At 39.9% G+C, this 11,606-nt stretch overlaps 1 protein-coding gene across 3 annotated transcripts in view; it reads left to right on the top strand.

Annotated features, from left to right (window-relative positions):
• The first annotated feature begins 453 nt into the window (after nucleotides 1-453).
• fam168a (family with sequence similarity 168 member A) overlaps nucleotides 454-11,606 on the top strand; it is a 90,654-nt gene continuing 79,501 nt past the window's right edge. The window contains exon 1 of one of the 3 annotated variants that reach the window (XM_067419971.1): nucleotides 454-643. The gene's annotated coding sequence lies outside the window, so the exon portion shown is untranslated. The remainder of the gene's footprint in view (nucleotides 644-11,606) is intronic. The other 2 variants (XM_067419969.1, XM_067419970.1) reach the window with 2 other exon arrangements.

The following is an 11,606-nucleotide window of genomic DNA, read 5'->3' as shown; positions in this document are numbered from 1 at the left end:
CCCCGTTTAAGAATCCTTAATATGATCCATACAGATATTTGTTGTTATTATTGTTGTTGTTAATGATAATATAAATATTGAAATAAACCCTACATTTCCTGCTTAAAATACATCAACACACACAAAAAATGCGTATGAACTGCCGCATTTTTCTGACTTTCGCTTAGTCTGCTATTTACATAGACTACACATACATGGATGTTTATGCATATGGATTATTAGAGCAGTATATAGTATGGCTCCTTTTCATGCACACGCATGCATTCATATTTGGCCATATTGGATGATTTTTGCTCGTGCATATGGCGAATGGATGGTGCACTGAGTGACTGGTGCGTTCAGTCGTGCGTCAGACAGAGAGGTCCTCCTCTTGTGTTTCGATGTTGCTGCCCCCCTCTCTCTCTCTCTCTCTCTCGCTCTCTCTCTCTATCGCTCTCTTTCTGCCCCCCTCCCTTCCTCTCTTCTCTTCTGGCATCCCCCATCCCCCATCGCTTTATGTGCTTCCATACAGCCTGAAAAATCAACCGGAGGAGGAAACCTTCACACTCACGGAGAATAGACTGACCCTCTGCAACCCAGAAGATCGCTCGAAACCGGGATCACAGACTGAATCAGGGTGACCAATCTAAAGCATCGCACTCTGGTGAGTAACATTTGATGTAGTTTGATTTCCAAAAGCAGCGTAGTGGTTTATAAAGTCCAGAAACACCATCAAACCACCATTAGAGCTTCACCACCATCAAACAGCAGCAATGCTTTTCTCCTGCCAATGTTTGTTAGTGATGGCGAGGCTCTTTCTAATGCTGTCTGATGGCGATCGAAGACCAAACAAATGCACCCGAGTTCAGAATATCGGTTACCGCCGTTTTCGGGACGGATCCGTGAATGGGGGAGATTTTTTTTCATGCTGACTTTGTTCATTCCCTTGTCATGCATTTGGACATTCCATAGAGCTGAGACACAGAGACACTCAAAATGGTGTCTGGAGGAGTTTGAGGCCTTTAAACACACAAGAGATCAAATCATAAACGCTGGGATGAGGGGAAACGAAGCGCGATCATAAAAGCAGACGCATCCATGTGCAACGATGTAACAGCGATTCTGACGCAATAAAGATCTTTTGTTGAACAGCGTTACAATGTAACGCGCATTCGAGCGCCTTTGCTACTTTCTCTTTTTTTTTTGTTGGTGCATTGATCCACGAAGCTTGCGTTTTATGCCATTATCATTTTTTATTTGGCATATTATTATTATTTTTTTTTTATCATTGCATTCCTGGTTGATTGATACAAAGGAAAGCTGCACATTGGCCAGTATCGAATAGCAGTCAGTGTGCTTTTTTGGACATCCATGACCATTTCTGTGCATGTTTATGAAATGAATTTAATATTTACAGCCATTCATAGCCAGTATGAGGGTACTTTGTTTTAGTGAGGGAATGCAAAACAATATTATCTCCATCAGTTGATATAACAATGGGTGACATTTTACATTGCATTGTCCGTGCTACAATGTTACATATTGATAATTAATATGCATTTACATATAAAAGCTACTTTGTAAATTATGTAAATATAAAATACTCAAGCATCTTATGTTATATTAATTTTAAAATAATAAATTGTCATTATTTTTTCCGAATGTTGTTTTTAATGTGGTGTCTAATGTTTTGTTCAATCAGTCCAGAAATAAAACATTATTGGATCCTTAAATGTACAAATAACAACTATTGGCTATTTTTTATTATTATTGATTTCAATGATAATAATTATGGTATTGTTCTAGCTTGAACCTAAATTACCAGAGACGGTGTAATGTCAGGTTACCCAACAAAAATGTGAAGTGTTCAGAATCCAAAGGCCAAAAAGCTGATGTTTATTAAAATCTGTGACGACGCTCTGAATCGGTGATGCTTGGATCACTGCAGACGGCGTCCTCGTCGTGTGTTCTCCAATCCACCATTACTGCAATAAAAGTGTCAATAGCTCTTCTGATTGATGGTCCTAACAGCGGCTGATCAGACACAGAAAACGCTTCGTTTGTTTTCATTGATAGTTTCATTATCAGCTCGAAATTCAATTTGTAAAGAAAAGCTTGCCATCACAGCAAGTTATTAAAGGTTTATGGATTGTGCTGCAAAATGCTGAAGCATTTGGGATTTTGTCATTATTAAAGGATTTATTGTAGTTTGTAGTAGTGACAGGTGCTGGAATGGAAGAATGGGGGGTGATTATAAAGGTTATTTAATCATAAAATCACTATTGTTTTGCATTAAAGGTGCACTATGTAAAACATGTTCAGTAAAATATCTAAAAACCCCTAGGCCAGTGTTATATATTTTGTTTAGTTGAGTACTTACAATATCCCAAATGTTTCCAACTATTTGTAAATTGTGAGAAAATTGCTATTTTAACCAATGAACCAGGACGTCTGAGGTAGTCGCCCATCAATGGCGTCAGTTTCCGTTTTTATTTTGCAGAAACGCTTTACTGCTGTGTGCAACAAGTGTTATAGCAGCCGCTGAGCGAACGCACAGAGTAATGTCCTAACACACTCAAATGTATTATGATAAACAGAGCTGCGCCATGACCCGAAAAGCGGAAATGTCATTGGCGACTGTGGCATAATAAAAGTCCCGCTGCTCGCGAGGCACGTGTTGCGTTCATCTTATTAACAATTGCACCAGCGGCCTTGCTCAGCTCTACAACACTCGGTCCTGCTCTGCTTGAGACTACAGTAACGTTAATAATCGCATCCATCAACATGATTTCTGCCCGAGTCCTATCCTGATTCTTTTCCACCGGCTGTGAGGTGAAGACCACATGTCCCAAGATTCTGTGCTCAAACTTGGCATCATCAAAGGTTAATCAAAAACCTTTATTTTGAATAGGGACCTCTAGCGGATGAAAAAGTTACATAGTGCACCTTTAGTGGAAGTTTAGTTACTAATAATATGAAGTTTATTTCTTGTAAATGCACATTTGACAGTAAAGCACCGAGCTTGAATACATATGCAAATAAAAATAACTTTTATTAACAACAGTAACATGCAAAAACATATATATATATATATATATATATATATATATATATATATATATATATATATATATATATATATATATATATATATATATATATAGGAAAAACAAAATCATGACACTATGACTTTCATAATTCAGTACAAACAAGTGTCAACTTTGAATAAAATTATATTTGTTATTTTATGATTTTGATTTCATCATGTCTAAGTATACATTTAAAAGCATGTGAAAAGCACGTACAAATATATTATGGAGTGGAAATGTCTACTAAGCCAGCTGCCATCTACTGGTTATAGTGGTAATTTCATATTTTTAATTTTTTAAATAAAAGTGTTCGTTTGCCACCAAGTGTTACTTTTCCTGAATTTTGAAACTTAGTTTACAACAGAGAATTCTGCCCTGAATTGAATTGCTTCTCACTCAACCTGACCCTCACAGTTCATTATGGGTATTCTCTAGCCGTTAAGCGTACATCGGTTGTACACTCATTATTGCAGTGCATTGTGGGATTGAATGAGTGCACTTGATAACATCCACTGTTGTTTCAAACACTACCACAAAGGGCTGTCCCCTCAAATAGTGATCTATATAAAGGTAAAGAGGGTAATTTCAGACACAGCTTTAGTTTATACTCGGACAAAGGTACCTTACTATTCACCGCTGCTTCCTGGTGGTTTAAGAAGACAATTATTCCAAGTCTCCCCCTATTTTATTGCACACATTTTTTGCAAATGTTTTTTGCACACCTCCAGCCAATCAGAATTGAGTATTCAGACAGAACTTGGCATAAATTACTTAAATGGTGTTAATTAAGGGTTCCAGTGAAAACACTAACAACTTGTACCAAGGCTCTTTTGCTTTCATTTGACTCGTGTTGTGTGTGACTATAAAGCTGCTGCTGCCACCTTATGACAATAGATTTAAACTTAATGAGAGAATGAAATAGAGTCTAGAATGACACTAGAATGAAATATTCTCTCATCAATGACAGCAGACATTGGAAAAGGATGGACAATGCGCTTCATTTTGTTTGCACTAATAAATGCTGCAGCCTACCGGCTTTTATATGGAACCTTTGTTCCATATTTTTTTATCGTCATAAATATCGTTATCGCAAATATTCTTGAAATAGCGTGATACACCTTACATCATTGCCTCACTGCAGAGTTTTCAGTGAGGGGTGTGTGAGGTAAAGATCAATATGACACTCAGAACACCTTAGCAACTGGCAACTACAGGTAACAGATTGTGTAAAATTACCAGTTGAGGTTTAATGGTCTGGATTTAGCAATTATGATTATTTTATATATAGAATCATGGATGTAAACGGAAAGAATAAGCGTTGAAAAGTAGAGATGCTTCTTTGTATAGAGTGCAGCACATTTTGGTGTTCATTAGTGCCATAAGGGGCTTCCGCACAGGCGGAACCTTTTCATAGTTCCTAGAAATATTGGCGGACCGCAGGCAACTGAAAATGATGTTACTTCTAGGAAGTGGAATTCCTTTTGGGGGAACTAAATTAGCTCATACTTCAGTGTAGGGTCTAACCCAGCACAACAGGAAACAAGTAGCGTAAGTGTACGCTGATTGGCCGAACGCATGCAAAACATTGGCACCTGCCGTTGCCAAAAGCTGAGAACACACGCATATTAACGCCTATATATTTACTCCACAAATACCCCTTTTCCACCAAGGCAGTGCTGTTGCTAAATCAGAGCCAGAGCCTAGTTTGTGTTTCCACAGACAAAGCACCAGCTCCGAACCAGGAAAAGTGGTTCTTAAGCAGCACCAAAACATTGCTGAGCTAGAAGTAAGAACCTTGTGTCACCAGCTGGGGGCGACGTTACCATGATCAACAAACGAACACAAACATGACTGCCATTTTTTAAATAGCAGCTAATCAAGCTAACAGCTGCTGGATTGTAATCTCCGTCTACACAAATCATGGAGAGCTGCACGAATGCGTTGGATTCGCCATTGAGGGAATGTATTCGCCATTGTTTGATGTATTATCATAAAGCCATGAGCCATTGAGGGAAGGCTCGTTCCAGATGCATCGGTGCACGCTGTGCAGACTGATCGTGTATGACAACAAAGTACAGTGAGCGCAAACGACTCCATATGCTTTTGAATCGCTCACGCGGTATTTTAATATCATACGTGGATCAGTCCGCACAGCGCCGATGCATCTGGAACAAGCCTGGTGTGTTTATATTTCCCGCTGCCTCGCTAGCATTGCTTAAACACTAGCGAGAAAGATGAGATGTATACAGTGACGTAAGACCTATAGCTCTGTGGTAGCTCTCTAGCATGTGGAAAGCCAAACCGGTTCTTAAAGGCTCTCAAGTCGAACCAACTTAGAACTGACACTAGCACTGGCTGTGAACTAGCATGGTTCATTGTGGTGGAAAAGGGGTCTAAAACGGACTCTACGAACATGTTAAACAGTGATAGATGGACCTCTTAACACTAAGGACAAAATGCAATGCAACTTTGAGAGGACTAAAGCCCCATTTCCACCAACATTTTCATAGGAACAATTTGTCCCAGAAACACTTTTATCCCCAGACCTGCTGCTGCCTGCGTTTTCCTTCGAAGTATGGCAAAGATTCGTCCGGTGACGTAGGACTGTACGCGACTTTCCAGAGCCCAATGGATTTCATCCTCCGCAAATAAACTTGATAAAGCCTGACCCTCGTCGTTGGTCCATCGATCGTATTTTTTAAACTCCATTGTTGTTTCAAATAGCAAATGACTCTTACTGCACGCTCCACAACATACTTGTAGTTTAAAATAAAATGCTGCATAAGCTCAATCAATCAGCATGTTCAGCACACAAGTTCCAACCCCGAAAGTTTCTGAAATTTGAAAAAGTACTACCTTGCTAGCAGGGCCATTTTGAGGCAGAAATCTTTACCTGGAACTTTATTTAGGGTCGAAACTAGGGGTGCACCGATCCGATATTAGGATCGGATATCGGCCGCGATACTGACGACAAAGCTGGATTGGGGATCGGAAAAATGAATAGATCCACAGGCCGATCCAGGTGGGGTTTTTTGGTATTGTATTTTAATCGCAGCAGAACCCTACGTCATTCGTCAGTTTCACGTGTTTCGCATGCTCGAAGCAACATGGAGCGAGCCAGAAAGTCGGATGTGTAGAGATATTTTATGCTTGCCACGCCAACTAGTTCGTCTGTCAGCCATACTACCAATTTAATCCAGAAACACCATGTTAAGGAGCACGCTGCATCCCTGCAGCTCAGCAAAACTAAAGGAGTGGACAAAACAGCCCAGCAACTAACTTTGCAGGATGCAAAGGATTCATTTAGTGTAAGTGGTGACTGATTGTGGATATGGATAAAAGCTAATGTATTGAACTGACTGTAACAACACGCTGTTGACGCTCGCGCATCTTGAGGAGAAATCAAAAAAGCGCCGCTCACACATAGTAATTGCGGTAAACATTAAAAATGTTACGTTTTTATCTTTATAACATATGATACAGTTAAACAATATCACACAACCAAATGTGCTGTTTTCCTGGCAATAGGGGAACATTTTTTTGACGGGGGTGCCACCCTGGTTAGTTTCTATAATTAAGTTCCTAGGACTACATAAAGGGGGGGCTATAATGTTCCTCTTCTTTAATGATGGTCTGGAGAACTGTTGCTTAGAGAGGGCACTCAAGTTGTACAATTTAAGGCTGCAAAATATATTGTTTTAGCATCGATATGGCAATGTGCACATCTGTGATAGTCACACTGTAGAATGTGCAATGTCAAGTACCAGGCCCCACACAATTGATTCTCAGATTAATTGCAAAGTGATTTGTTTATCATTTGTATGTGTTTTAGGACCTGTCAGTTTAAACATTTTAGCGATTTTAAACCATTCAAGTAGCCTGACAAGCCAGACCCACATCAAGATGTTTGGTCTGGAAACTCACCTTTGACAGGGCTCAATCCGAGGGGCGGGATAAACGGTTGTCTTTCAAACTTGCTCTACACGCGATAGGATAGCGCTACCACCAACAAGAGCAACGAAGGTGAAACAGAGCTTGTTGAAAGATTAAACATTCGCCGTATCCGGTCGTCAAAACTCCGAACACATCTTCCCTTTTTAAGAATGACTTCAGTGCCGTTCTTTTTTTTTTCTCAGAGAAAAGCTCCAAGTCATCCAGAGTCATGGTCAAAGCTGATCCGAAAGACCGCCGTTCGCCAGTTTTTGTGTTTACTAGAAGCACGCAAACGCAACTCGGCCGTCTTCATTATGTTAAGCCTCGCCCACCTACTCTATACACGATGTGATTGGCCCGGCAAGAGTTAGGCGAATTACAGCTCAGAAGGGTATTGAGAGTTGCTAGATGACACTCGCGGGCAGATTAGATTTGCTGGCGCTAGGGTGCGTCTAGATTTCTAGGCTACCATTCAAGCGCAAGAAGACGCAAAAGAAAAGTCAGTTCACACTTGTGTTAAATCTGAAGCCTACACGCCTCAATCGCCCCCAGGTGGTTGGTCCCAGTATAGCCCATAACCCTCGCCCCTCCGGGGATTCTAATGGATACGAGACAAAATAAACAATCAAATTACGCTTCAAATAATTGTTTTCCAAAGTTGGTTTCTGTCATTTTAGGCAGTTTTTATCTCAATAATTTAATTTCAAGTGTTCATGTTTTAAATCAGTTTGGTTTTAGTTAGTTATTTGATGCTATAAAAACGGGAGGTGTGATGTCATGATTGACAGCTGAGATTGACGGCTTCTCTGATTGAAGTTGTCGCTGTGGTACTAGCCACAACTGTTTATTTCATACTGACATAATGAATTGTTCTGCATCTGCGAGAGTGTGGGAGGGCTTTTGATATCGCAGGTCTACTTCCTGCTCTCTACTGCGCAGACTCCAGATCAGCGGCATAGTCGGACTTCAGGCGGCTTCACTTTACTTCAGCGGAATTGAATGAAGTCGTGTTGTCCGTATTTTTATTACAATACTCATGGAGTATTCTTGAAAACAGTTGATTATGGCTTACTTGAACAGAAACAATTGAGATTAAAAAAATAGATGTATATAATTATATATGATCCATGCATTAGGTCTAGAGATCGACCGATATGGGTTTTCCGATCCCGTTGGTCCTGGTCAGGGACAGCCGATGTCCGATAGGTGCAACCGTTTTTAGGGCTGAGATCTTGAAGTTTTTACCATCATTTGCGTGCTAAAATGTCACATTGATAATAAGTGGATGCACAACATTTCTAAACTTAACTTTATTTATTGAATACTGACTTGAACCATGTCTCAAATCTTAATTTTGTGAACTGCACTGTATTAAAATAAAATATTTATCCAGAGTTAACCGTAAAAATCAATAAACTGACCAAGTATTAATTATAAACATGGCCATAAATGCCATTCCCATTCTATGAAATGCATCTATACACTACATCTAATTTGCATAGTAATGTGCTTTTTTTTCTTGGACAATATGTAATGTAAAAAGACGTATAATAATGGGATAATTCATACGAATATCATATTTCATCAGAATATCATATCCAGACAAAACTGTGTATGGTGTCAGAGAATGTCTCTACAGAGGCAAAACCTCTATTCTGGGTCTTAGGAGGATATTTCTGTCTCGTGCAGTGAATACAGCTTTTATATTTAGATGTCACTTTCGAAACTTTGCAGCATGCAGTTGGCCATCAGTCCTCTTAGCAGCATGAAAAGCCATAGTTTGATTCAATGGATTTTATAGACTGTATAGCCTCAAGAGCCTGCATTAACTCACCACTGAATAAAAACTTGGATCTTGTTCAAGAGACTGTTCATCGCTACATTACTCACCGCTGTGTTGTAAATGGCGCACTCCAAAGCGAACACAAATCTGCCCAATCTGTTTCGCCAGTATATTATTACAGTATAAACTGAGGGTGCTTTTGCTTGTGTTTGAGGGTGCTTCAGCCTTGTTTATACTTTCCTCCGATCACTGCGCTTAATGCGCACGACCGCCCACACCGTGTTGGCATAATTTTTGCCGCGGGCACCCTCGCTCATGCGGATGCCTCGAGTATAAACAAAGCTAGCCTGTCGTACACTGTTCTGGGCTGCTCCAGTGAGGATAGCTCTGTGTCAGTGAGCGGGGCGGAATAATGTAGCCCTCGCCCTTAATCGCGTGAGAGCTGAAATTCCACGCGAAATTCTCTGACTCCGATACAGGAAAAATAAAAAAGAATTTATAACATTGGGGCTAATATATTAGCAAGCAAGCTGCTAATAGTTTTCGACTTCAGTCCTTAAAGTTAGCTGCAAGCATTGCAGCATTATGCCAGTTCTGAACGGTTCCACCGCACCAATAACACAGGGTTGCCCGCGGACATGCCTGATTTTAAATCGGCACTATTAAATGTGGATGCCGATATATTAAAAAGTGACAAATAGCTGCCCGATATATCGGTCAACCTCTATTTAGATCTAAAAGTGACAACAGTTTAAAATACCCACTGCTGTCTGTGTCATTAATGGTAATCAAACAACAAAACACAAAGAGAAAAGCACTTTTGTAGCTTTAACAAAGATTAATAATATTGCATTTATACAGTGAATACATTATTTAACATTTGATTATTAAATATCTGTACCTGAACATTGTTAAGACTTAAAGGATATGTTCACTTACTTCTTCGACACATTCGGCTAGGGTTAGGGTTATATTAATAAATATCCTAACGCCTCCACGCTTTATTATGGCTGTGAATGGGGCCAAGTTTGAAGGCCAAAAAAGTGCATCCATCAATAATTAACTTCAGCCTACTGAAGTGAAGGGTTTTTGTAAAAAAAAAAAAAAAAAAAAAAAAAAAATCCATAATTTAAAACTTTATAAGGTAAAAGATATATCCACCAGAAAGCGTTCCACCATCTGGCGCGACGTATGACGTTAAACGTTTTGAAATCCAAAAGGTGTTACACTTCTACATAAGCTGAATATGAAAGGAGGTCTGGCGGCGGCTGGATATTTTACTTTATAACGTTTTAAATATGGATATTTTTCTTTCAAAAACCCATTGAGTCGCCTCAGATGCAAATGCTTGTTTTTTTATCGTTCAGCTACGTTTTCATAGCTTCCCCTTATTCGTCTGCTCAGTACTTGAGCTGCTGATATTTCTTCTCTCAGTGTTGAAAGTCTGCAGTTTGCAGCAAACATGTTACAATGCGAGTCTGTGGCAACGTGTTAAATGTGTCTCAGTACGTGTCTGCGCACTTCTGTGTTAATGCATCTTTTGTGAGACTCCTTTTTCCTTTTTCGGAGGTGGTTTTATTTTTGCGTGTGAAAAATAGATGGATGTTTTTTGATGAACTGTGTGTGATCCAAATCCACAGTGAAATGAGAGGATTATGATCGACGGCACCACTCAGCTGTGTGTTAGCTTATACATTCGCTGCAATAGTGCTTATAGACCTGAGCCTTACCACACACGCACACCCTGAGGGGATGTTGGTTTCCTCTGATAAGCAGGAGCAGAAAATGTTCAGAGATCCTGCCTTGTGGCTGCAGGGAAATCCCATTAGATTTGCGATTCCGTTTCAAGCTATCCGTGTATCCTTATGAGGTCATCTCTAACAATAACAAAATGTAACGCTATATATAATAATGATATATAATTGAACATGAGTATTTTGTGATTTAGAAAACAAACCTGTAGGGGTCATAATAAAGAGTTGTTGTGAATGGTTCGTAATATGGTGCTGGGTAGATTTCTTACAAATTGTAGTACGTTATCGTTTGCAAAATACATCGTGAAAATTGTAGTTCGTAAGGCAACCTAACATTACACTTCATGTAACATAATCAGAATACATTTTGATTACTTTAAGATTACTTTTGAACTAACTTTGAACTAACAAAATTTGGGGTCATTGTACTATTACTATAGCCTAGAAATCTAGACGCACCCTAGCGGCAGCAAATCTAATCTGACACGAGTGTCGTCTAGCAAATCTCAATACACTTCTGAGCTGTAAAAACCAAACTCTGGTCAGGCCAATCACATCGTGTATAGAGTCAGCGGGCAGAGCTTAACATTTAGTTGTGCTTGTGTGCTTCTAGTAAACACAGAGGCTGGGGAACGGCGGTCTTTCAAATCAGCCTTGGCCGCAACTCTGGAAGACTTGGGAGTAGGGCTGAACGATATACTGTTTTAACATCGACATCGCGATGTGCACGTGTGCCATAGTCACATCGCCGGAACATGCGATGTGAAGGGTCGTAGCCCATGGTATATTAAGAGAACGGTAGCACACAGTAAACACACCGTTTGTAGCTGGAGTGACATGCACATTCCGCAAGCCTGCACAGTGATTGGTTCGCTGAGCCGCTGCTCACCGCTCACGGCCAAACATTCACTTCTAAAATCCGCGACGAAGAGGATCCGAAGTGGGGGAAAAAAAGGTTTGTATCAGAAATCATCTTTTTGGGACTATTTCGGCTACATAAAGGAGGATGATGACCATAAAGAGGTACTTTGCATGGAGTGTCTTATGGCCACAAAACAAGAAAACACC

The sequence above is a fragment of the Pseudorasbora parva genome, chromosome 16, assembly GCF_024679245.1.
Source record: "Pseudorasbora parva isolate DD20220531a chromosome 16, ASM2467924v1, whole genome shotgun sequence".
In the NCBI taxonomy this organism is placed as follows: domain Eukaryota; kingdom Metazoa; phylum Chordata; class Actinopteri; order Cypriniformes; family Gobionidae; genus Pseudorasbora; species Pseudorasbora parva.
This window is presented reverse-complemented; position numbering and strand designations above follow the sequence as displayed.